Here is a 25,134-nt window from a genome sequence, read left to right as displayed (position 1 = left end):
GTGAATCTCCGACAGACCCAGGAAAGGTAAAGCAGCCATCCCTTTGACTAGCCGACGTAAAGCAGACGACGTTAACTTCGCCAACCCGCCCACGCCGTTAAAGAATGAGGGGTCTCGCCGCACACGAAAGGAGGGAAAAAGTATTTGGGAGGGAACTTGCGGACACTAACACGCTCACTCTCGGTTCTTAGCAAACAAACTTTGGCGCCTCGGGACACCTCGCCAGTGAGTCCTTTGACTTCCTTCCTTGATGCGTGCCCGCTAGTTGTTAGATAAAAATAACGTACCGCTCGAGTTATTTCATCTGCCGTCTCTGAAAGGCGAAGTCGAGGTCGCTCGTAAAGACCTGCACTTCCAAAAGTTGCAGGAAAGGTAAGACAGACAGACGATGTTGCGAGCAGACGACGTTGCAAAGGAGCAGACGACGCTGAGATAGGGGGTCGCGATCAGCCAATCAGGGCTCGGCATTCTGACGTCACCGCTACTTCCTTTCTCATGCGCAGAAGACGAAAATGAACCCACTTGCGAGGCGTATACAGGCATGCATAGGACACCGTGGAGGTTGAGTACTTTAGAGAGGAGTAAATCACCTATGGCACCTCCAGCTAATTTCAGAAACTATAATTGTACGAAACGTAGTTTTCGGGAAAATGCAGAAAAATTTCATGCGGACGATATAAAATATTCCAAATGCGATATAATTATATTTTTACGCAAATGTTATCGTTCTTTTATTTTGTGTTCATTTTTCTTCTTTTCGTGACTATAATTTTATTTGTATTTGTAGCTTAAGCTACAGATACAAATAACATTATAGTCACGAAAAAAATGAAAAATGGTCAAATTTGACAATTTTTCATCTCTACAAATTTTTATGATGCGATATTCCCTCATTCGAAGAACTACTCTTCCAACTGCTTCCCGTCGATGTTTCCCGTCGACTCAACACTTTTATTCACAGTGAACTTGAACGTACTGGATCCCTTAAATTGGAGAGCTCTCACTTTGAATGCGAAAGCGTTAACAGTCCCATGGAGCGAAGCCTGCGCTGTCTGTAACCGTATGTAGCAGAGAAACGGCACGAATATTCAAAGGCATTGGCGCATCTAAACAAAATAATAGTTGAAAGGAGCGTAAAGCCGTGCTCAAGGTGCACCAACAACCAGACTCGCCGGAACCCGAACCGGGATTTTGACGTGTAAAATTGGTCTTGTTGTCAGCGATGAAGTAAACAGCCAAGACTGTAATTAAATGCAAAGGTGCAAGCGAGCTGGACAAGAATGACGAAAATAATCCCTGGAGAAGGAAAAAAAGAGGGACAAAGGACAAACACAAATCTCCAAACACAGCTAGGTGATTGGTGAGCGACCGAAAAAATCCGCCTGGTCCTAGCGCTCCACCTGTAATGGAGAGGTCCCGGGTTCGATAACCGGACCAGGCGGATCTTTCCGGTCGATCACCAGTCACCTAGCTGTGTTTGGAGATTTGTGTTTATCCTTTTTCCCTCTTGTTTCCCTTTTCCAGGAATTATTTTCCGTCAGCCAAGACTGGACTGCGAGCGAGGAAGACGTGGAAGCGTGCAGTGTAACTTAGAAGTAACAGCAGCGTGTGAAACACGACCGGTGGAGACAAAGCTTGGTCAATTAGCGAAAAAAGGATTGGCAATTCCTATTCCTATTTGCAACCCTGGGCATCGTGCTAATTAAGCAACATGATCTTCCATACCCGGCCCATTTCCCTATTAAAAAAGCACTCAAAGATTTGCAACACACCGATTTAATCTCCTACTTTTGAGGAGCATGTTCCGAAACCAGGACCACTGTCAGGCAGTAGCAAGTGAAGCATCCTAGCGCCTCCGACAGGTGGAACCGCGGAGTGATATCTCGAATATGCGGGACACCTTGCCCATACAGCCCGGACTTCGATTCAGCCCAGCGAGCGCTCGCTTGAACGCTCGAGAGCTGACAACCGGACTGGACACTACCGCAAAAGAAAAACAAAAAGAAATATTATTACACGAATATTGCAGGGTTATATATCCGCGAAAAATTGGCATGTTTCGACTACTTTTTTCTCGCTTCTATGATCTACAAAAGCATATATATTTTGATATCAGAGCGTTTCCAATCTCAGCAAAATGTCCTGTTTTCATTGGTCAGATGCCGTTCTAACTGCCAACACAACGCCCCCCCCCCCCCCCCCCCCCCCCCATCGCCGGATACCGTTTTCACCTTTGATCGCTTTTTAATAGGAAACTCGGACGCGCATCATTATGATTTCTTGGCTCTAGAATGCTTACAGCCCGTAGAGTGAGTTATCGCCATATTTACACGATATCGGAAACGTCCTCGGGGTACTTTTAAGGCTCCGCAAGCAATAAACATGTTTAGGAACAGAAATGGTCAATCTACAAAGTCAAATCGATTTCACAAATTTTTATTCTTTAACAGATTGACGATTTTTTAGCAGTAAGCGTTTTCCCATTTAATTGAGTTAAATCAAAATAAAATTTATTTTTAGAACGCGTCGTGAATTGAGATAGGACGAGAAATCTTAGCACATTAGCCTTTTTCTCAAAATAAGATGTATATTCCACGTTTTATTACTACATTTGGCAGCCCTAAATGGCCATACGATTTGGTTTGGCACTCATTGCTACATTCCATACTTCTAGTATATTATCGCTTGGAGTTTTTAAATGACTAATTTGCCTTCTCTATTTATTACATTTTAAATTGCTGATTGTTTTTGTCGAAGTGGGTTTGAATGTGCAAATGTTAAGATCTATGTCTGAATTTTGCAATTAGAAGGGCTTAATACATCTGCTTCGCACCATATTAAAAACGCTAAAAAGACGATCACAAGAGAGAAGACAAACACGGGCACTACTCAAAACTGTATGTAAGTAATAAGATAGAAGTAAACGTATATATTGCCGCGCGCACGGACGAGCAAGCGGCGCCAGATTTCGGTATTCTAAAAGAATCGGATTTATTCTTGCTCGGGGCGTAACCTTTGTCATTTCGCCCTAGTTTTTTTGTTTTCTAATGTAGCTTGTTCATTCTCACCGCAAACGCTGGATGCTCGAACCTTCTGGGTCCTATTTTTGCTATGCCGACGCACACTAGATAAGGAGCTACCCGGGACCTTGTCGAGTCAGCCTCGCTCTCGCTTGCAGTTAAGCCGCGAAATCAAAGCCCGGTTTTTGCTGTCTCGGCGCTCGGTCTCTGTTTGTTTTCTCAAACAAGATCGCCGATTAAACCTTAATTTACAGTTTACATTTGTCGGGCCCTTCTCCGTTCGTGACATTTCTAGTGGAGGTGCGGGGTACTGCAGCTCATTAAGCGTACCCCACCGAGGCCTCGCATCCCAATCCCAGTCCCCGGCACAAGAAGGACATTCAGGGAGACTACCGAGACCCGAGGAAGCCGCCGTCTTCAAGGTTTGCCCCCGGATTTTGGCCTGATACCGGAGAAGACCGACCTCCAGTCGATGAACCCAACTATGAGGAACCAATCGTCGCAGACTCCCGCCGCCGCCTCCCCGTCGTTTACCTCTCCGTCACCACTCGAGCTTCCAGGACCGTCTAGGGTGAGGTCTACGAAGACATTGATGACTGTGCTCAGCACTACGAACGCGTGGCAGGCCACAATGAATGGACAGCTGAACAGTGCCTGCAACACCTTTACCTTTCTTTCGAAGGAACTGCGAGGCACTGGTTTGAGAACCACGAGGTTTCCCTTACGTCATGGGATACCGGCAAGGCCCAACTCACGAGCACTTTCACGAACCATAAACGACGACGACAGCGAGCGGAAGACCTCCTGCAAATAAGGACTCAAGACCCCAAAGAAATGGCCACCAGCTTCTTTGAAGACGTCCTCCGCTTGAGCAGCCGCGCTGACCCTCAGGCCACCAAGGAGAAGATGCGCGTCCTGGTGAGAGGCGTGAAAAACGACATCTTCGGCGGCCTTCTTCGCAACCCACCAACTACTGTCGACGAATTTGTTGCGAAGCAGCGAGCATTCAGCATGCACTGCCTGTCCGAGCCAGCCACTACAACCACCTCACACGCACACCTGTTGCTTCGGCTCTGGAATCTCCCCGACTCGACCAGTATACCATCGGCGCCGAACACCTTCGAGAAATTGTCTGCGACGTCGTCGGGGAAGTGCTTCGGAAACTCCTACCCGCTGCTGATCGCCCCGCCTCAATTTCCATCGCCGAGGTCGTCCGAGAAAGGATTCAGCAAGCCTTCCGGCCAGAAGCTCCCGTCACCGTGGCAGCACCGGAAGAGCCCACTCTCAGCTATGCCGCAATTTGCCGACGACCGCCGCACTTGTTCACCCGAATATGTCGCCACCGCGACGTGAACCTCCAGCACCGCAGTGCTCTTGACGTCGCGAAGAACAGCAGTACGTGCGCCCGGAGCAACCAGCACCTAGGAAGACCGACGTGTAGAGGACGGCCGACCTACGCCCCTTGGGCTACCACTACGGGGAAGCGGACCCCATTTAACGCCGATGCCCCTACCGACAACTTGGGCTGCGCGGGTTCCACCCGAAGGACCCGCGCCCAAGGCACGGTGAGCGCCCACGAGACATCGATGAGTATCTTCGCCGCCCACCGTTTCCTGCGGTCACCTCACCCCGAGGAGCTCGCTCGCCTTAACCATTAACGCCCTGCATCCCCTCATCACAGGTCCCGCCAGGAAAGCCTGTCTCCCCTGCCTCGCCGGGAAAACAAAGTGCGGCAATACTGGGAAGTGGTATTGACCGAGGACGAACGACGTCAATATCCTCCACAAATGTCGGAGGGCTCCCACACTTGTGACAAGACGTATCGGGACGAGGCTTCTGCGATGGTGTTGAATAACCTCGACGTTACCATCGACGGCCGCGACGCGACGGAATTCATTGGCACCGGAGCAGCTATTCCGTTTTCAGTAAGAATCTCTCTCGCCGCCTTCGGAAGATGATGACGCCTTGATATGGCCCGAAAATACGAACCGCCAGTGGACATCTTATCACACCAGTGGGAAGGTGTACTGCACGCGTGGACATTCACATGGAGACTTGTCAAGTGAAATTCATCGTCCTCAAGGAATGTTCGAGAGACGTCATCCTTTGCGTGGACTTCCTGTGTAAATACGGTGCCGTGATCGACCTTGGGGCGAATAGGTTGACGCTGCGAAAGCCTGTCCTAAGTCCGGAGAGATCCAAAATGACGTCAGCCGCCTTCCGATTCATTGCGGACCACGTGCACCTGCCACCGCGGTCGAGCGCTCTTGTTCCCGTCGAGACCGATGCAGTCGCCTGCGTGGAAGTTCTTCTGAAAGGCAACGAGCAGCTGCTTCTCGGAAGAATAGTCGTCGCAAGGGGCGTAAGAGAGCTGCAGGATGGACGCACTGTAGTCCTCGTGACGAACTTTGCACAACGATCGCAGCACCTCACAAAAGGTACCACTGTAGGCCACGTCAAGGAACTCCGTAACGCCGCCGAAATCGCCGCGATCTCCGATAACCCCCGCCATCTCAGCCGTACAGTAGTACGGCACCACTGCAGCTTGACGTTACCCCCAAGCTCGGTGCCACGAAACGACGACAGCTCAAAGTCCTCCTCGCCAAATGCCACCACTTTGCGATGACGTCGAAAGTGCGCCAAACAACAGTTGTGAAACGTCGCATCTTTACAAACGACGATGCGCTCCCTGAGCATCGGCCGTCGTACTGGGTCTCCCCAAGGAAAAGAAAGGCTATTCACGAACAAGTGCAAGAAATGCCCCACGACAACATCCGCCCGCCTTCAAGCAGACCGTGGGCCTCTCCGGTCGTGCTCCTGCAAAAGAAGGACGGAACGCTTCAATTCTGCGTAGATTACCGGCTGCTCAACGCGGTGACGTAGGCTATACGTGTATCCGCTCCCCCGCATCGACGACACACCGAACCGGCTGCGCCACTCCCGATATTTCTCTTCGATGGAACTGAAGAGTGGCTACTGGCAGATCGAAGTCGACGGACGGAACCGAGAGAAGACTGACTTCGTGGCGCTCGATGGATTGTACAAGTTCAAGGTGATACCCTTCGGGCTGTGCACGGCGCCGGCAACTCTCCAGCGTGTCATAAACACCGTACTGGCAGGCCCCAAATGGCAGAGCTGTTTCGTTTACGTGGATGACGTCGTGCTATTGTCAGCCAACTTCGACGAGCACTTGCGACGCCTTTTTGACCGTTCTTCAAGCAATCAGGGCCGCCAAACTCACCCTCAAGTCGACAAAGTGCCGGTTCACCTACGGCGAAGTAAAGTTCCTAGGCCACGTTGTGAGCAACGAAGGTGTTCGTCCTCACCCCGAGAAGACTCGCGCCGTAGCGGCATCTCCACCGCCCACCGACAAAAAGCCGTCCGAAGATTCCTGCGACTTTGCGCGTACTACACGTGGTTCGTTCGGGATTTCGCCAAGCTTTCTGCGCCGCTCACGCACCTTACGAAAGACACTCTGAACTTCAAATGGGGAGAAGAAGAGAAACAGGCCTCCGACGAGCTGAAGCGACGACTCCAATCGCCACCCATTCTTGGCCACTTCGACCAGTCAGCCTAAGCAGAAGTTCACACGGATGCCAGCAATACGGGACTCGACGCGGTACTAGTCCAACTACAAGAGGGTACAGAGCGCTTAATCACCTGCGCTAGTCGGACGTTGTCGAACGCGGAACGAAATTACTCGACGACCGAGAAGGAATGCTTTGCCGTCGTCTGGGCCATCACAGAATTCCGCCCACAAATATACGGAAGCCCTTTTCGAGTGGTCACCGACCATCATTCGCTATGCTGGTTAGAGAGCCTAAAGGACCCATCGGGACGCCTCGCTCGATGGAGCCTACAACTGCAAGAGTACGACTTGACCGTGGTCTACAAGTCAGGCCGAAAACACCGCGACGCCGACTGCCTGTCCAGAGCCCGGTCGAGACATCGATCGGCTGTGCCAAAGACGACGACGACGACGAAGATCACTTTCTTCTCGCAGTGAGTGTTAACGGTGTGACAGCGCTCCAGCGGGACGATTCTGAGCTGTGCGCACTGATCGACCACTTGGAGAGACGAAGGGGCACAATACCCCAAGCCTTTTCACGTGCCCTGCCAAGATTCGCCGAACGGAGAGGTATTCTCTACAAAGAGAACTTCGGGGAGAGCGACTCGACGTGGCACTTGGTAATTTCTGGTAGTCTTCGAGAAGAGATCTTCCAAGCCTGTCACGACGACCCGATATCGGGTCACAATGGCTACAGCAAGACTCTCCCGAGGGTTCGAGAGAATTACTACTGGACCCAGCTCCCGAAGACTGTCCGGCTCTACACAATATCGTGCCACGAATGCCAGCGACGGAAGAAACCAGCGACGAAGCCGGCAGGCCTCCTGTAGCCGATCGCGCCCCCGACTGCACCGTTCCAACAGATAGGAATGGATCTACTTGGATCTTTCCCGCCGTCGACGCAGTGAAACAATTGGATAATCGTCGCAGCTGATTATCTCAACCGGTACGCCGAGACAATATCACCCCCGTCGGGAAACCCTGTGGAAGTAGACAAGTTCTTCGGTGAGTCTATTGTCCTCTGACACAGCGCTCCCCAAGTCTTGATTGCGGACTGAGGCTCCTCGTTCATGGCGCAGCTGGCACAAGAGACCTGGCCTGAGCGACAACGACCACGGTTGAACCACGGCATACCACCCGCAGACCAATGGGCTGGCGGAGCGACTAAACAATACCATGGCCGGCATGCTCTCGAAGTAATACCATGGACGTGGACGTGGAACACAACACGTGTTCCATGAACGTGGAACAAAAGACGTGGGATGAGGTGTTGCCCTACGTCATGTTTGCGCACAACATGGCGGTTCAAGAATCCACTGGGATAGCACCTCTTGTGGGTTTTCCCTTTTATGGGTGTACCACTTAGAAATACAGAAGATTCCTTGGGTCCAGATAAAGACGTGTTTATTTCACGACAATGCCACACGCTTGCCCGAAGGCCAACAATGGTGGAGATGACGGCGCTGTCTCTTTTGACAGGTTCGCCAGTCGGAGTCCGCGCTGCCGCTATTGACAGTATCACGGAGGGGAAGGATCAGATAAGGATATAAAGGCTCCGTCGAGCAGAGCCTCCCCCAGCGAGAGTTTCGCCCGTTGGATTAGGGCCGTCTTATATAGCCTGCGGGAATGGACGCGCCCGGGGTGGGTCGGATGTAGGTAGTCCCCCGAAGGAGCGGACGCGTCGAAGTCATGATCCCGAGTGGTGTGCCTTAGGCATATCACCCGAGAAGGGCGAGGGAAAGCCGTCCACCAGGGAATACGGCTTCGCCCTCGAATCCGGGACGCGCCCCCACGTGGCGACGCCCCACGGCCTGCCTGAGCTAGGCCTAGATAGGGATGCGGGGAATACGCGGTTCCCACACTCTTTAACTGGTGCACGGCACAAAGGTGACGACGTTGCTCGACGCCATGTTGCCTCACGACCCGACGGACGAAGGCACCAACGACGCCCAGCTGGTCACCCAACGGGCAAAAGAGGTACGCCAGCTAGCACGCTTTCGGATACAGGACCAACAACGTGTAGACCCCGGCCGGTACAACCTTGGTCGCCGCGACTTGGAGTTCCAGGCCGGGGAGAGGGTGTGAGTGTGCACGCCCATTCTCCGCCGCGGCCTCAGCGAGAAACTGTTAAAACGCTACTTTCGACCCTACAAGGTCATTCGCCGAATTGGGGACTTGGATTACGAGGTGCTCTCCGACGGAACCCGACCTCCAGGACGCCGCCAGCCACGACCCAAAGTGGTCCACGAATTTCGACTCAATCCGTTTTACGCGCACTACGACTGATACGCTGCATGTTAATTTCGTCTTATCGTGTTTGTTTTTTTTTTTAGCCATTTTTTTTTTCAATGATTCGGGACAATGCACTTTTAAAGGGGGGGGTTAATGCCGCGCGCAGAGCCGAGCAAGCACTTCCTGGTCACGGTATTCTAGAAGGTTCCCGTTTATTTTTACTCGGGGCGTAACTTCTATCACTTCGGCGTTTTTTTTTTTTTTTTTTTTTTTTTTTTTTTTTGCTTTGTTTTTTGTGTATTTCTTTTTTCGTGGGGTGCCTGTACATTCTCACCCCGAATGCACGCCGCTCGAGCCTTCCGTTCCGAATTTTCGCGATGCCAACGCTCACCAAATAAGAAGCTGCCCGCGACCTTGTCGACTTACTCACGCTCTCGCTTGCTGTTGCGCCGCCTAATCGCCGCGCGCTTTTCTGCTGTCTCAACGCTCGTTCTTTATTTTGTTTTCTGCGCAAGTTCACCGACTAAACCTATATTTTCAATTTACATTTGTCGAGCCCTTTTTCATCTTTGACAATATGTTGATACACTTGTCGTCCCTATGCTACGCATGCGCCGGGATACACGCCCTTCAACCCTTTACATAAATTTATAAACAAACTTTTCTCGGTAATATGCCATGCAATCGACATGTCGCTGACGCATTGGGGCCCAATCCTGATAAAGTCCGCCTCTTGCAGTTCGCTTGCTCTTTCACTCTTGCTTCTCCCTAGAATCTTGGTGTCACGGAAACGTGTTTCACATTTGCAGGCCCTGCAGTGCGTGGGAAAATGTGCCCCATCACTTGTCTTTCAATTTTGTGCATGCTCCCTCAAACGGTTATTAGTGCACCTTTCCGTTTGCGCAACGTAAAATTTTCCACACCTTAGTGTACCATTTCATGCACGACCCAACTGACGCATTCGATATACGGCCTGGCATGCTTCGTGCCACATTCTCGCTCGTTTTTGCTTTCACTAGCATTTCGAGGGATTTCACACGTTAGGGGAAAGTATTACGTTTGCCCAACGTAAGATTTTCCCCTAACATGCGGAATATCTTACGCTGGGCGACCGGCAAGGTACACCAATGGCCGTTTGAGGGAGCATGCACAAAATTTAAAGGCAAGCGATATGGGACACATTTGCCCACGCTTCCGTGACGCGTGCCAAAGAGTACGCGAACTGCAAGAGGCGTACTTTATCAGGAAGAGGGGGCCCCTCTTCCTCTCTCTCTCTCTCTCTCTCTCTCTGTGTGTGTGTGTGTGTGTGTGTGTGTGTGTGTGTGTGCGTGTGCGCGTGTGCGTGTGCGTGTGCGCGTGTGCGTGTGCGTGTGCGCGTGTGCGTGTGCGTGTGCGTGTGTGTGTGTGCGTGCGTGCGTGCGTGCGTGTGCGTGCGCGTGCGCGTGCGCGTGTGCGTGTGTGTGTGTGTGGCCTAATTTTGTCTTGATCCGGAACAGAACCCCAGCCCAATTGTCCACGAGGCTGCTTTTTTTCTTCGGGATCCACGCTTTTTATCCCCTTTACTTCCCCTGTTCTTACCGGTACCATTTTATAAAAAATTCTAGTCATGCATCCGTTTTCCTGAGGTTTTTTTAAAAACAGTTGTGAGTAGCACCCGTGTTTGTCTTCTTTCTTGTGTTCGGTTTTTTTAGCGCTTTTAGCCATGGTTCAAATAGTCATCACCAACTAGCCCAACAAGTGCTTTTGTGTAATACATCGTCGATTTTTTAAGTTTCTTTACATGCGGCTGGAACGAAGACAGTAATTACAATAAATTGCATATGAACACGTTCGGTTCAATAAGGTGTCGACTAGAGTCAACCGTTACATAAAACACAGTCAAGTAATACCTTACACGTGTCGTTTAAAAAATATTGAGCCAACGATCGTTGGAATCTCCCAAATGTCAACGAGCTCAACTAATTTATCCGGTTTTACCAGTCCGAGCGTTAAGCGATACATACGCCTAACAACCCCATCTTTCGAACCTAGTTGAAACCGAGACAAAACAAAAACTGATGTCACATATAAGTGATGCAAATTAATTTTTTGCACACATTTCATTCATTATAAACGTTTAATACAAAATATAATAAACTTAATTTTTTTAGAGCGAGGAGACGACAACCAGAACGTTTAACGTGACTTTAAGCAAGAGATACATAACGAAAGTCATTGGCGCCGACATCGCAATGGCCGCGCTCGCCGAATGTGTACTTCCTCGACGTACCGTGATTGCTTTAGCGGCAGGTCTTGCCCCGAATCATACCCGCTCCGATAATATTTGCTGCAACGATACTAGGGAGTTTTATAATAGCGTACGCAAAGAATAGCGCCGTCAGTAGTAGGAATTGTGTACGGATTCGGCCACCTGTCAATCACAGCCCCAGGTGGGCGGGGTGAATCCCGACCAATCACAAAGCCGCAGGGGGGCCTCTTCCCTCTCTCCCATCCCAGGGACCAATAACAGGGCATGGGCGTTGGCCAGTGACCAATTGGATTTCATCGAGGCCTCGAGTCACGTACGCGATATAGGTGCGAAATCACGTGCGCGGCGCGGGCCAGCCGCGTGCCAGAAGCGTGGCACTTAGCATGTAATTGCCAGGTGTTGACAGCCGCTATCATCACTCACGTACGCGGCGCGTGCCAGAAGCGTGGGAAAGACACGTATCAGAGATGTCATCACCACCACTGTCATGAAGTGATGAAAACCACGTGATTCTCCGGGTTCGAGCCACGTCCGACAGAGGGCGCTCATGTGATGTGATACCAGTCAGAAGCGTGACGGGCACATAACGTGGAAAACTGGCAATCTACATTCAACTATAGATTACGTACTCATGTCACACAAAATATATGGTAAGTTACAGGTAGGGCTCCGTGTTTTCGGAGTTTATTTTTCGTGAAATTCGGAGGGTGTTTTTCGGAGTTTATTTTTTAGCGAAAATTTGGTATTTATCGGAGTTTATTTTTTGTAAATCCCAAATTCTACAAAATTTGGAGATTAATTTCACAGTCTTTCGTATCAAAAATAATAAATAATAAGCGGATGCAAACGGTGCCAGATAAAAAATAAAACACGCTTGTGTCACTTAAGATTTCTTCAGTTGAATTTGGGGTTGGTGTCATTCGCAATACTAATTTCTCCCACCACAAAAGTCACACACAAGTGTGGCTTCGATAAACGTTGATACCTTAAAATCAATAAACTGCCGGAGGTAGCCGCAAGGAAGCTCGTAGTCGTCCCATCAATCTATCCCGCGGCCGCGAGAGGTGGAGTGGTTAAGGATATAATAGAGAAGTTTCAACTGCCCCTCTTCCCTATTTTATACAATCTCTATGGTTCATAGTTGTCACTGTTACCCCCACAAACATACCTTTTTTTTTCTTTAAAACCCAAATCCCATGGCCCAAACTGGAAGCCAAAGGAGTGGCTTTTGTCGTGACATGAATGGTACAATGACCTGTATCCCTGAACCAACCTTGACGAGACAAGCCGTAAGACCCCCGTTTGACAACGGCCCGAGGCTTGAAAGATAATTATGGTGTCTTTTTCCCAGGACCATCATCGTGCGCTGCTCAAATTGTAAAAAAAAAAAAAAAAAAATACTTTTTTTGTTGTTGTGGAAAAGGGAGGGGGGGGGTGGCTTGGGGCACATAGCAATTCGCAGTTTATCGGATAAATCCGAATTGACAAACATTTTACAGGCGGGTGTTTTTCGGAGTTCTTCGGATTTATCCGAAAACACGGAACCCTAGTTACAACTAATGAAAATAGATTAAGAAGGTTCCAAAAGTCTTGGTAGTGATCACAAAAGTATTAAGCTTAATTTTGCCAGAGAAGTAAATGCTGAAACTTGACAACATAATTCAAAGCTAACTTCTGCAACGACAAAGAGATGGAAATAGCTGCTGAAAGAATAGAGGAAGCAGTTTCAGGGCAACGGTATACAGATTGGACCTATGAGAGCTAAACTAGGCTTTTTGCTCTGGAACTACACAAAGTTGAGAGTAAACGAAAAGGGAAGCAAGGACATAAACCAAACAGCTGATGGGACAAAGAAGTGAAGCAAGCGATACAAAAACGTCAGGAAGCATCTAGAGAACACAGGCATTCCAAGCGTTGTGGGGAGTCAGAAACGGAAGTAAGCAGAAAATGGGACACTTTTATAACATGTCGCCGACAGGCATCCAGCTTGATCAATGCGAAAATTCATAGAAAGTGTGAGGAATGGATGAGTAATGTAAGCAAGAAAGATAGAAACGCAGCCAAGGCGTTTTGGGAGTATTTGAACTCACTCGGTGAAACGACGCAAGTTAGACAGGTTCATACTCTCGCATCAGGGAGATCAATTACAGGGAGATGATGCGATACGACATACAGGAGCAGTGAGGGAGGAGAAATTTCGGGAAAAGGTACATGTGGAAGATAGGAGAACCGAAGGAAGTAGCAGTCCAGCTTGTGACATCGCGGATTTTGGACAAAGAGAAGGGGAAAGGGCGGAACGAAGAGTTTCTAGTGGCACGTCAACAGGCACAGACGGTCTCCCAATCAAGCAGGTGAAGAATATGGGGGGCGAAATCTAAGGCAAAACTAAGGGAGGTCGTGAGCACTATGATAACAAAAGGAAATATTCCAGATGAATGGAGGCTTAGTAGGATGAGTATGATATATAAGGGAAAGGGAGATAAGTCTGATATGAGGAATTATCGTTCCAAAACCGTGATACCAGTTATTTACAGGCTGGTAATGCAGATTATAAAGAACAGACTCTATGAATGGGTAGATTGCGAGGGCATACTGGGCGAATTACAGAACGGGTTTCGGTAACAAAGAAGGTTGGAGGACAATATATTTTCTCTAACACAGTGTATAGAAATAGCGCAAAAAGAAAACAGACAGCACTGGCTGGCTTTTCTGGATATCAAAGGTGCCTATGACAATGCGAACCGAAGGAACCTGTGGGATATAGTGGAGAGCTTAAACCTAGATAAAGGACTAATATCAATATTAAGGAACATTTACAAAAATAATAAGGTGGTTATAACATGGGAAAGAAAGGCAACGGGGAAAATAGAGATAAGACGAGGCCTTAGGCAGGAGTGCCCGTTGTCGCCTTTGCTGTTTATGTTGTATCTGAGAGGATGGGAGGATAGACTAGAGAAGAGTGGGCTTGGATTCAACCTTTCGTACAGTAAGCTAGGCCAAAAAATTCAGCAATCCTTACCGGGATTAATGTATGCGGATGATATCGTACTAATGGCTAACAACAGGACAAAGTTGCAAGAATTAATGAGTGTCTGTGGTAGGGAAGAGGAGAAATTAGGCTTAGAATTTAGTATTGAAAAATCAGCAGTCATGATTTTAACAATGATGTTGAGAGGCTGAAGATACAGAATATTACAGTTGAGAGAGCTAGTAAATGCAAGTATCTAGGAGTATGGATATGTGATGGTGCAGAATATATCAGTGAGCATGAAAAGTATATAATAGATAAGGGCAACAGAAATTCAGCTGTAATGAAAAATAGAGCACTTTGGAATTACAACAAGTATCAGGTGGTGAGAGAGATTTGGAAAGGGGTCATGGTGCCTGGCTTGACTTTTGGAAACGCAGTGCTATGCATGAAATCCGAAGTGCTCGCAAAACTAGAAATAAAACAGCGCGGAGTAGGTAAGCTGACTTTGGGGGCACATTGCAAAGCGCCAAACTAGGGAGTACAAGGAGACATGGGATGGGCGTCATTTGAGGGCAGGGAAGCTGTGAGCAAGATAGGATTTGAGGATCGGTTGAGACAAATGGATGGAGAGCAATGGGCACGAAAGGTTTTCAGCTATTTATACATGAGGAGTATAGACACAAAGTGGAGACACCGCACTAGGAAATTAAGAGGAAAGCTTTTAGGCTATAGTGGAGTTCCGGAAGGGCAGGTCTCAGTTAAGAAGAAAGTTAAGGCCACAAAAAGAGATCGGTGGCTAGAGAGAATGCAGACAAAGTTGGCTCTGGAAAGCTATAGGTTAAAAAAACAGTTTTTACCAAAGAAAACACTTATGACAATTGTAGGGGAAGCTTATGGTTGTTTGAGGCGAGGACGAGTGTTTTGCGAACCAGAACATACAGAGCGAAGTACCAGGAAATGGATACAGCGTGCACTGCTTGTGGAGAGGAGGAAGAGACGGCTGAGCACTTAATACTCTACTGTAAAGGGTTTCACCCTATGCCTACCGAAGACAACATAGGTTTAATAAAGTCATTGGGTTTCAGAGACAGCGAAGGAAGAGTGGATTTCAAGACTGTAGAGATCACCAAGCAAAGATTAAGTGAATGGTGGCAGAAAGCGAGAAAAAACTAGGTATTTTCTTATTAACTGATGGCAAGGGTTTTTTATAGCCTCACTTTCTTTGCAGTGCGGAGTGAATATAGATATCACAATTTAAATATTCTAAACTTAAATGGTAAAACAAAATGGCTAGGTGGCGTAAGCTACCGCCGAACCGAAGGGCTCAGCCGGATTCATTCATGCATCCATCGACCCATGACGTGATTTTTTTTTTTATTCGCTGCGCGGCAAATGACTTTTATTCGCTAAAAAGGCTCTACGGCGGCTGGAAATCGACCTCGCTACCTTGTGCACACCAGCCCGATACTCTAGCCCTGAGCTAGAAGCACCTTGCTTCCTAGACCGCTGAACTCGTCTTAGCTGTCCGTGTGGGCAATTCAGATCACGTGTTTTTCTGTTACTTGGCTTTTGTAATACTGTTAAAAACCAGAATACGTCATTGCCGCAGGTCATGTGACAATGGTCGTGTGACGTAATATTATTTGCATCGCTGGGCGCTAACGTTGCTCGTCTTCCTATCACGTGATTTCGCGCGCGCGCGATTCAGACGATGTTCGCGAACTCGTAGCCTCGTGGCGCCCCCCTTAGCTGTTGCATTTGCACTCGTGCGGCGAAGGTCGATCTGACAAGATGCTCATGCGTGAACGTCTGAATGGCTGCGCAGATGAACACACTCGTTGGAGCGATGTCAAAGCCTGCGCTGCACATCGAAAAACAAACAACTTCTTTGTGTCTGCGTTCGATATGTTGGTGGACCTCATAGTTTTTGGCAAGTTCATTCCATATGAAGTGGCCGTTTTGTTCAGGATCATATCCCAGGTCTACGAGAGCTACAAGGTGCGGGAGAAGGAGTGGGAATTCCACGACAAGGTGTTGACCTAAGTGACCGCATTGCAGACGCCGTAAGTGCTGGAATTCATCTCGGATACGCTGAAGTCCATCGAACGCGCGATGCATTGTAAGCACCACATTGAAGCCACCTACATTCATTGCCTGGCCACCGATGTTCTTCGATATCACCTAATCACCGTGGATACTCTAGACTTGTGGAAATAAAATAACTTACCCTAAAATGACTGCGTGTGCGTGTCTCTCTCCTACGGTTGGTCACGTTGTTAAAGACTGGACGCTCATTGCGGTCCGGTCATTCTGCTATCGACCTACGTACAGATCGGTTGCGAAGAAGAAAATGAGGGATCAGTTTTACGTGAATCTATTTTTAAATGCCTCGTTGAACATTTTTCACGACAATAGTTTAAGCAAGTTCAAATTACAATTGTCTCAACCTACTATATTAAACGAACCGCATGAGGTAGCCCTAGAAGAACTGAACTTCCCATTTAGCATTAAGAATGTGACGAGCCCATCTAACGTGCTGTACTTGGTCAGGCCTGCGGATGCCCGGAAAGTGGAAGGCACCAAAAAGCTGCGAATAGAGCCAAAGCAAGACTTTATCGCGGTGGTGAAAAGCGCCCTGCGAGAGCTCTTTGGTCCGAAGACGATTTTCAAGCGGAAAAGAAAATGTTACTTTATAAGCTTCCAGAGAAACAACGCACTGTGCATGTCCCCTACATTGACGGAAAAACTCGGATTTGCAGAGATCGTTTTTGGAATAGGTCAACCCGTCGATGGCAGCCCCGTGGAGGAAGATATTTATTCGATCGGGAGGTATAGCTGACGAGGGTTAAGCACGTGATGACACAGGATCGAATTAAGATCCTCGAGGACGTCTACGAATCGCCAGAAAATCTCATTAACGCAATAAACAGCGCGTACCAGTTTCATCTTAAGCTCAATTCCTCAAAAATATTGCTTTGTTATAACCCATACATCAAAGTCGTACAGTTACAGTTGCACCACAGTGGGTATATCTTATACCAGTGCCACACGGGCAACTCGAATGCCATTTACAACGAATGACATTTGTGTGATCGGTGAATCAGCTCGCATTCTGCCGCGCGTGGAATGCGCCACGCCCGGAGTGTCGCGCGCTGACTGGCCGTCCGCTCAAATGTCATTCGTTGTAAATGGCATTCGAGTTGCCCGTGTGGCACGGGTATTATTCAATGCTCACTTATCCCACATGCTTGGCTTTGGTCAGAAAAGCGTGTACACTTTTTCCTTGTGGCAGACCGTGAAGTTATATTATTTCCCAGCAATTACATTTTTACCTATTGTGATATCATAGAAGTGGAGCACGTAGGCGACGTGAAAGCTCCTCTCTTGAGAGTCGTTCCGTTCATAACAAAACGAAACGAAATGATATCATATTCTTTCAATCTGCCACAACGTAAGAAGGTTGTCGTAAAAGAAGTCAGCACCATTTGTCTCCAGCTTGTTGGCGAGAGAGGAAGCTACATCCCATTTCTGGACGGATCGGGTCGCGTTGCAGCCACTCTTCATTTTAGAAAATGCCCGTAAAGTCCCCACCGTGTTGTTTAGAACATTTCTCGGCTTCCGGAGAAAGACCCCTCACGCATTTTGTGACCGGAATCCTGTTCCAAGTTGGGAGCGGACTGCTGTCGAATATTTATCAGAGGCTATCGCCAGTGTTTACAAAGTGCGTGGCCCGTTACCTGGATCGAAAACTAGGGTCCACGGATAGGGATATGGCAGAGCGAATGAGGCAAAGTTCCTCGCTGAAGGACGCCGTAAAGAAGGGAATTGGGCGTACGTATCGAAGCACCAGAAACGAGTTCCTCCGAAAGCTGCATTCTGGCGGAGGGCATGAAAGAAAGGCGTCCACCCAGACTTGTTCAGTTTCTGGAGGGAAAAATAAAGGAAAGGTCCTGCATAACTTTTTGGTACCTAAAAAAAAATGCGGGCGGTAGTTTTATCCTGTACGAGCGTTCCTGTCTTTGCACCAGCGGAGAGCTCGATCTGTTCTCTCTTCCACCTACGTCTTTTGCTTTGGAAAAGACTGAGTGTATCGAATTCTTTCGGTCGCCACAATACCCCCTTCCATCTTAGAATTTCACGTTCCCTCTAGGACCTCACTTCTAGGATCTGAAATCAAGCTTCCTGCACATCCAGACAAAAAGACAAAAATCGTGCGAGCCAATGGCGATCCCGCGAGCACCACCGCGTTGGACGGAACTGTCATGCACGATAAGATCATACCGGTTCAGGCATTTGGAAGCTCCCTTTATCACTACTTACACGTCTATCTGAATCAGACTTTGGTGAGCCAGTACGAGAATTATGCTTATCGTTCCTATCTCGATATCCTCCTGCACGCAAAACAGGTCAGTAGGGGTCACTCTCTTTCTGCGATGTTGTACGAAAAATACCCGGTAAATATTTCTGAAAAGCTCGACATTCCCGCCGATGCTAAGGGCCATCGAGTTTTAAAAGAGCCGAAGGAAGTACGCTCTGTGATTTGTTCTGTCCTCTTATGAGTGACATATGTCACCAGGACAAGCTTCTCCTGTACGGGGTGGATATTCGCATCGTGCTGCGGCAAAATACCGAAGATTTCAGGCTCTCGGCCGGCTTCGACGGTTCCCCAGAAAGACGTCGTCCAACTTCCTCACATTGTGCTCTACATTTGACGCGTGCAAGTTGCCCCGACGGTGCTTGTGGGCATCGAAAGACGTCTGCAGTGCTCTCCCGCGACTTGTCTACTACGTGGAGTGGAGATCAAGACCAGAATCGTTTCTACCGGTGTGTCGCACATTGTCCTCGACGATCAGTATCCGCATCGAGTGCCGTCAAAGCTCCTCGTCGCTTTCGTGAAGGGTGAGGCGCTAGTCGCGAGCACGACCCCTTCAAGCTCAAACACTTCAGCTTGAAAACGGCGGTCCTGGACGTGGGCGGATCTCAGCAGACGGTGCAGTTTGATTTTGCTCAAGATCTGTACATGAAGGCCTAAATGAGCTTCCAACACCGTCCCAATCGAAGAGACGTCCCCTAGTCTAAATGTGCCTTCTCGAAAGACTCCTTTCTTCTTTACTACATATTGACTCCGGACAGAGGAGAGCAGAGTCTTCGTCTAATCTCTACAGCGAACGTGAGACTCACTTTGACCTTCAAGCAAGATCTAACTAAAGCCATCGCCATTCTCGTTATGTCAGAAACGCCTCGCGTTTTGGAAATTGACAAGGAAAGAAACGTCAAGTTTGCCGGTTGAAATGGAAGAACACGAATTTTACCCAATGTTCGCGGGAAATAATTGCACGCGTCCCTGGTATCGTGGCACGTTCGCGCGCGACGAGATTGGTCAAGAGCAGACATGTACACGTTACCCAAAAAACGTAACTAAATACCGTTACTCGTTACTCGCTCAAAAAGAAACTAAGTACGTTACTCGTTACCGATTCTCAAAAGGAACGCGTTGCTTTACCTCAAAAGTAACGAGTTACTTTTCACGTTACTTTGACGACCAAATACAGAACTGTTTTTGCTTTATGGTTTTTTGCTTTCTTTTTAGTAGTCGTTTTACTGAAGCAGTAGCTGCCTCTCAAAAGCTTTTATCAATTATGATTCCCCGCTTCCTTGAAAATACACCTCCGGCGACGCTGAAGAGTCGTTCTACGGACGCGCTCGAAGGAACGCCAGTGTTGTGCTTCAGAAAGTGCTGGTGAATCTTTGGGAACTACGCCTTCATTGAGGGCAGCGGATAACGGGTTATTTGCCTTCCCGCGTTGGCAACCTCCGGGTTTACATCCGGTCCGTACCCGGTTCTAAAAGGATCGACCAACGAACCTTATTGTGCTCGCTGAGTGAAGGACATTCCCAGCTGTAGAGTTCAGTACACCACGTTAATCGCTGGACACTTCAGTTAAACTGTTCGACTGACGTGTTCAGCAATATACGTTGCTGTATGTCATACTGTTTAGTTGTTTTTCGGGTTGCCCATCTGCCTTTGTCGCAATAGAGGCATACTCAGGCTAGAATAAAAGCAAGTCCGTTTAAGTGTGCTGAACACGTTACTCCTCAAAAGTAACGAGATACCGTTACTCGTTACCTGGCCTTAAAGTAACTGAATACGTTACTCGTTCGGAATGATTCCGATTCACGAGGAATTTTACGACTTCATTGGAGGCGCAGCGAGTTTCTTCTACAACAAGAAAATAACTCAAGGGACTCTGGCGCACACGTCCGGACTTTACTGTCTAGGCGTCGGCGCGCTCCTGTGTTGCGGTGTACCACTCCGCGAGTGCATTCAAACCTTCTCGTCGAGCAATTACCGACGGAACGACCGATACATTTCCATACTCGTGCGCAAGCAATTTCCTTCTCCCGCTTTAAAGCTCTCCTGCTGCTCCGTCCTGTAACCTGATTATGAAATAAAGCCACAAAAAGGACACAAAGCGAGGATCATCTTTTTATTTTTTATTCAATACGCATATATCTAAGATATTCTCAAAACATGGAAAAACAGATGGCGCGCCCTCGACAGCTTTTTATACAAATATCAAACACTCGGTGAAAAAAAAACCTCGCGCTACATGAAAATGGCTCTTTACACAACCCTCTGTGTGCACAATTACACAGTCTGAAATGAAAAAAAAGCACTTCACAAAAGGCTCCAATGTCCGAAAGGACGAGTTGAAACGCCGCCATCGTCGATGAACCGCTTTTTGTCAAACGGGTTCAGTCCTGTCTTCTCAACGACAACAGTCTTGTTCTCGCACAACTTGCGAGCGATAGTCCGCTGCGTGATCTTGTGCAGTTTGTTGCTCGAGAGTTTGAACGTAGAGCTCGTACGCTAGCTTACGGGACTCGCACCGTTTCACTCCTTCGCCCTCACGTAGTGCTCTCTAGAGGCTGGATCGATCGAATAGAGTTTTGGTTTTAAACAAACAAATCCAAGAATGTGATCTTTTGGAAATTCGTTTTTGAACACGCTTAGTTTCATTTTGTTTGCGGAGGAGAACAAGGGATGATCAGCTGCGTAACCAGAAGTATCCAGGTGAGTTTCGGCAAGGGTCGCGAGCTTCCAGTCTACATCCGGGTCGATGAGTTGAGGGATGAACGAGTCCATGTCGCTATACGCTGCGCGCCTGACCTGCTTGTAGAAAAGTGCGTACATGACCAGTTTGGACATTTCTAGGATAAAGAAATCGGCGCCTTTGTTCAAGTGTAGGGTTCTTTCAGAAAACTAAAAGATTACCACGGTCGGGCTGATTGCCGCAAACTGTCTGAGGTTAGGCTTCTGCAGGTTTTCCAGCACTCCCTCCTCGCTCACGCTAATGACAACGTTATTGTACTGACGTGGGTTTTCGATAGTCTTGCCATAAATTGAATTCATAAAGAGCTTAGATAAGTTCTTTTGAAAAACATTTGTCGCCTTTTTTTGGAGATTGTGGTTAAAGTCGATGAAATCTTTTAGGAGTGCACTCTGCGAAAACATCAAAATGCGATGAATGACCTTTAGCTGTAAACCCAACTCCAGATAGAGCTTAAAATTTAGGTAGTGAATGATGTAATTTCGTTTCGTGTAAAAGGTGAGAAGCAGCTTTCGCTCAGACTCTCGCTAGCACAGCTGAAATTTTTCGGCGAGCGCTTTTTGATACGGTGACAGCCATTCGAGCGGGACTCCTCGTTCCCCAGGAGCCAGGGGAAAGTCCGCGTGCGAATCGTGTAGTTCCTGAGGGTAGTCGAGTTCCACCTCTAAAATGTAACCCTCGGACGCGTCTTCAGGAACCTTCTGGAAGTGGAAAGCGTCGATTTCCTTGCGGTCTAGCTAGCGAAAATCTGCGCATGGAAGGGCTTGCCGCACGGTGGAAGCGTACAGGCCGTTCACGTCGAGATCTAAAATGTAAGAAACCTCCGTGTCGGGATCGAAACATGCGGTTCCTAACACGTTAGCCCTCGTGTTACGAATGGCACATTGAACGATTACTCCTCGCAGACCCGCTTCGATGAAGAGATACGCATCTAAGTTGTCGAGCAGCTCCAGTTTTACCCCAGTCTGTTTAAGTGCGCAGGCGAGACTGAGCGCGGGGAGGGAAACGTAGTGTAACGGATCAATCTCGTACGTGTCTAAAGTCCATTTCCTGAAATTTTGGAACACGTCGACGAGAAGTCGGCAGTCGAGTTGCAGGTAGCAGTCATTGTATTCTCCTAGATTTTTGAAATTGAATGTGTGAAAGACGGTTTGGGCGTGACGGTAGTTCTCCTCTGAAATTTGGCTGTCGTTAAGCTTGTTGTAAAACGACTCGCGCGGTAGTAGCCCGGGCTCCTGGTAAACCTCAAAGCTGGTCACCTAGTCGTATGGAAATACGCCTTTCCGCGCCAGAGGCTCAGCGTGCTGCGGAAAAGCCTGCTTTAGGCAGCACAGGTTTTCTAGGCCTTTGGAACGGAGGTCCTGAACCAGAGCGTCCAAGCTGGCGGGGAGAAAGGCCAGACTGTCGAGAAACCGCAGGTTACCGACGTCGAGTCTCTTAAATTGGTTGTAGCAGCTAGTTGCGAGCACTTCAATATCTTTAGACTCGAATAAGTCGAGTTTCGGTAAAATAAATGCCAGGTCATACGAATGGTTGTGCGCGAGCACTGGATTGACTTTCTTGTTTACTCTCAGATTTAAATTGCATCCCTGACATATCGACCGCCTGTACGATTCGATGAAGTGATCTTGATCTCTGACTTTTCTCTTTCGATTTCCGAACGATTCGCCACAAATCGCACAGTGAGAGGCCGACGCATGAGCCTCTTCGTCCACGCTCACCATTGGCACTTCCTCACTTCGAATCCATTTGTCAATGAGCTTTAACAATTGATTAAGGATAAAAATTAACTTTTCTACGCAGTCCTCCTCCCGGTACAAAAACTGCTCGACGATGCGCGAGTCCATGGATCGTATTACGAGTATGCAAAACGAACTGGGGACGTGCTTCTCATAAGCCTGACCCATGTTGTCCGCTTCCAGAATGGCCTCGAAATCGTAGACGCAAAGGTAGGGAAAAGGTTCCATCGTGTGCGGGCTCCGGAAATACAGCGCGTCCCCCTTTGCAGGACACACTGTTCGGACTGCCTTCTTTTCTTTACGCAGCAATAAATGACTTCCCAGCGCAGTCCAAAGCGAAAGCCCATCATATACCTTTTACAGCGAAAACGGTGACTCCTTGTTCACGAAAAGGGCGGCAAAGTTGGTGATTAGAACAAAGTGATCGTCTATTAGGAGCAAATCTACGTGTTTCTCCAACTCGCTATCGTTGACTTTGAGTGGGTAGACGAACCTTTGTTCCCGATCGTAACCGTACACGTTCATGGACACGGAGTTTTTTTCTCTCGAAAGCCTGCACGTCTTGCGGAAACGTCACTGGTTAACTGCTGGGGAACCAATAGTTGGTCAAATTTTCTCGGTAGCAAGAAGCTCTCGATCGTTTAGAGGGTGCGGGATGGAGACCGGCGAGCACAGAAAACATAAAGCACATGTTTCTTTCCGAGTCATTCAGTTGCTCGTTCACATTCACTAGTCACTTTCTGCTTGGGAGTTCCCCGGGGAACACAGAACTTGCGCCACCGGCCGTCTGCGGAATAAAATGTCCAACGGTGATGGTGCAGGTCTGAATGGCGACGACAGCCAGCCCAGATCCTCGTTCTTGATACTGTTCGAGGCGAGCAGAGATCTCGGCGCATGCAGTTTGTAGAGCATCGCGAATGCTACCTTCGACCCAGACCGTGTAGACTAAAGAATGAAAGTAGTGAATGCTGAATTCGAATTCGTCATCGCTATTGAGACGAGTCATTTCCACGGTTAAAGTGAGGAAAAAAAGCAATGGAATTTCATAATGCCTAAAACCATTGGCCATTGCATCGGACTGAAGCCGAAAAAAAGCGTGGATACATCGTGAGACTCGTCGTCGCGCTCGTGCAAATGCATATCATAACGCGCGGTAAAGTTTCGAAAGGCGCAGAGTGAGTTGATGAACGGAAGGCAATGTTGCGGCGGGATATTGTGAACCTGGGCCAACGAACTTGTAACGACTCCACGCTGGAGTGCTGCTGCCGCTCTCACCCATCACACAATTGGCAGGTTACCATTTTTCTCAAATTTTCCCGAGCGGCTCACAATAGAGAGTTTTAGTAGACCGTTTTCGGTTTCCCGCTCCGCTCTATGGAAAGCGGAGTCGCCATCGCGCATGCGCGACCCGCTCTGGGATTTGAGCGTGGAGCGTCAGCTCCGCTATCGTCGCCATTTTGAGAAGTACGTTCCACTCTCAGTGAAGGTTCACTAGATGGTGCTTTTCTGGAAAGGTGGGTGCTCGCTATTTGAAATCATGCTTGGGAGCGCGCTTGACCCTTATGAACCTCGCTGCACTAAGAAGCTGCGCAGACTTTGTTTGAAAAGGCGTCCCCCAGAAAACGTTTCACGGTAGTCAAGAACCTCTGGCTGCTTCGAGAAATCGCTGGCCGCAATCCTTTTACGCTCCCTGAACGGTGGGAACAGGTGCTGCCTTGTCTAAGCCAGCGGGCTCGATTTTTCTATGCGAGATGACGACGACGACGTTGAGACGATGACACACCGGGCGACGGCGGTGTTTCAATCTGAGCCCTGGGCCTCGGTTCCTCGGAGGCGGCAGCTTCTACTTCGGCTGGACTACCTCCTTGGAGCATGATTCTTTGACCCCAGTGGACCCCAGTGAGCAATAGCGCCATTATGTTCCTGGTGCTCCTTCATGCACTGATCGAACGGCGTGCAAGATCTTCATAGCTCGCTGCTCACCCGCCCAACCCGCCTCCACGAAGTCTGGACTTCTGCGAATCGGACTGCCACCCTCCCCAATACCAACAACCCATGTCGTCGTCATCTTGCACGTGTATACTCATCACATTACCATGTTCCCTAGACGCGGCACCGCGGGCCTCGGTGGTACGGGCTGCTGCTTTCCGCGGTGCCACAGCTCTCCAGAGCCAAAAATTAAAGGTTAAAGACCAAAGACTAAAGCAGTCGGCAAACGGACAGATATTTTGTTTGGTTACTTCA

Source organism: Ixodes scapularis, unplaced genomic scaffold (assembly GCF_016920785.2).
Source record: "Ixodes scapularis isolate PalLabHiFi unplaced genomic scaffold, ASM1692078v2 PGA_scaffold0__279_contigs__length_252992795, whole genome shotgun sequence".
In the NCBI taxonomy this organism is placed as follows: domain Eukaryota; kingdom Metazoa; phylum Arthropoda; class Arachnida; order Ixodida; family Ixodidae; genus Ixodes; species Ixodes scapularis.
Note: the sequence above shows the minus strand (reverse complement) of the source record.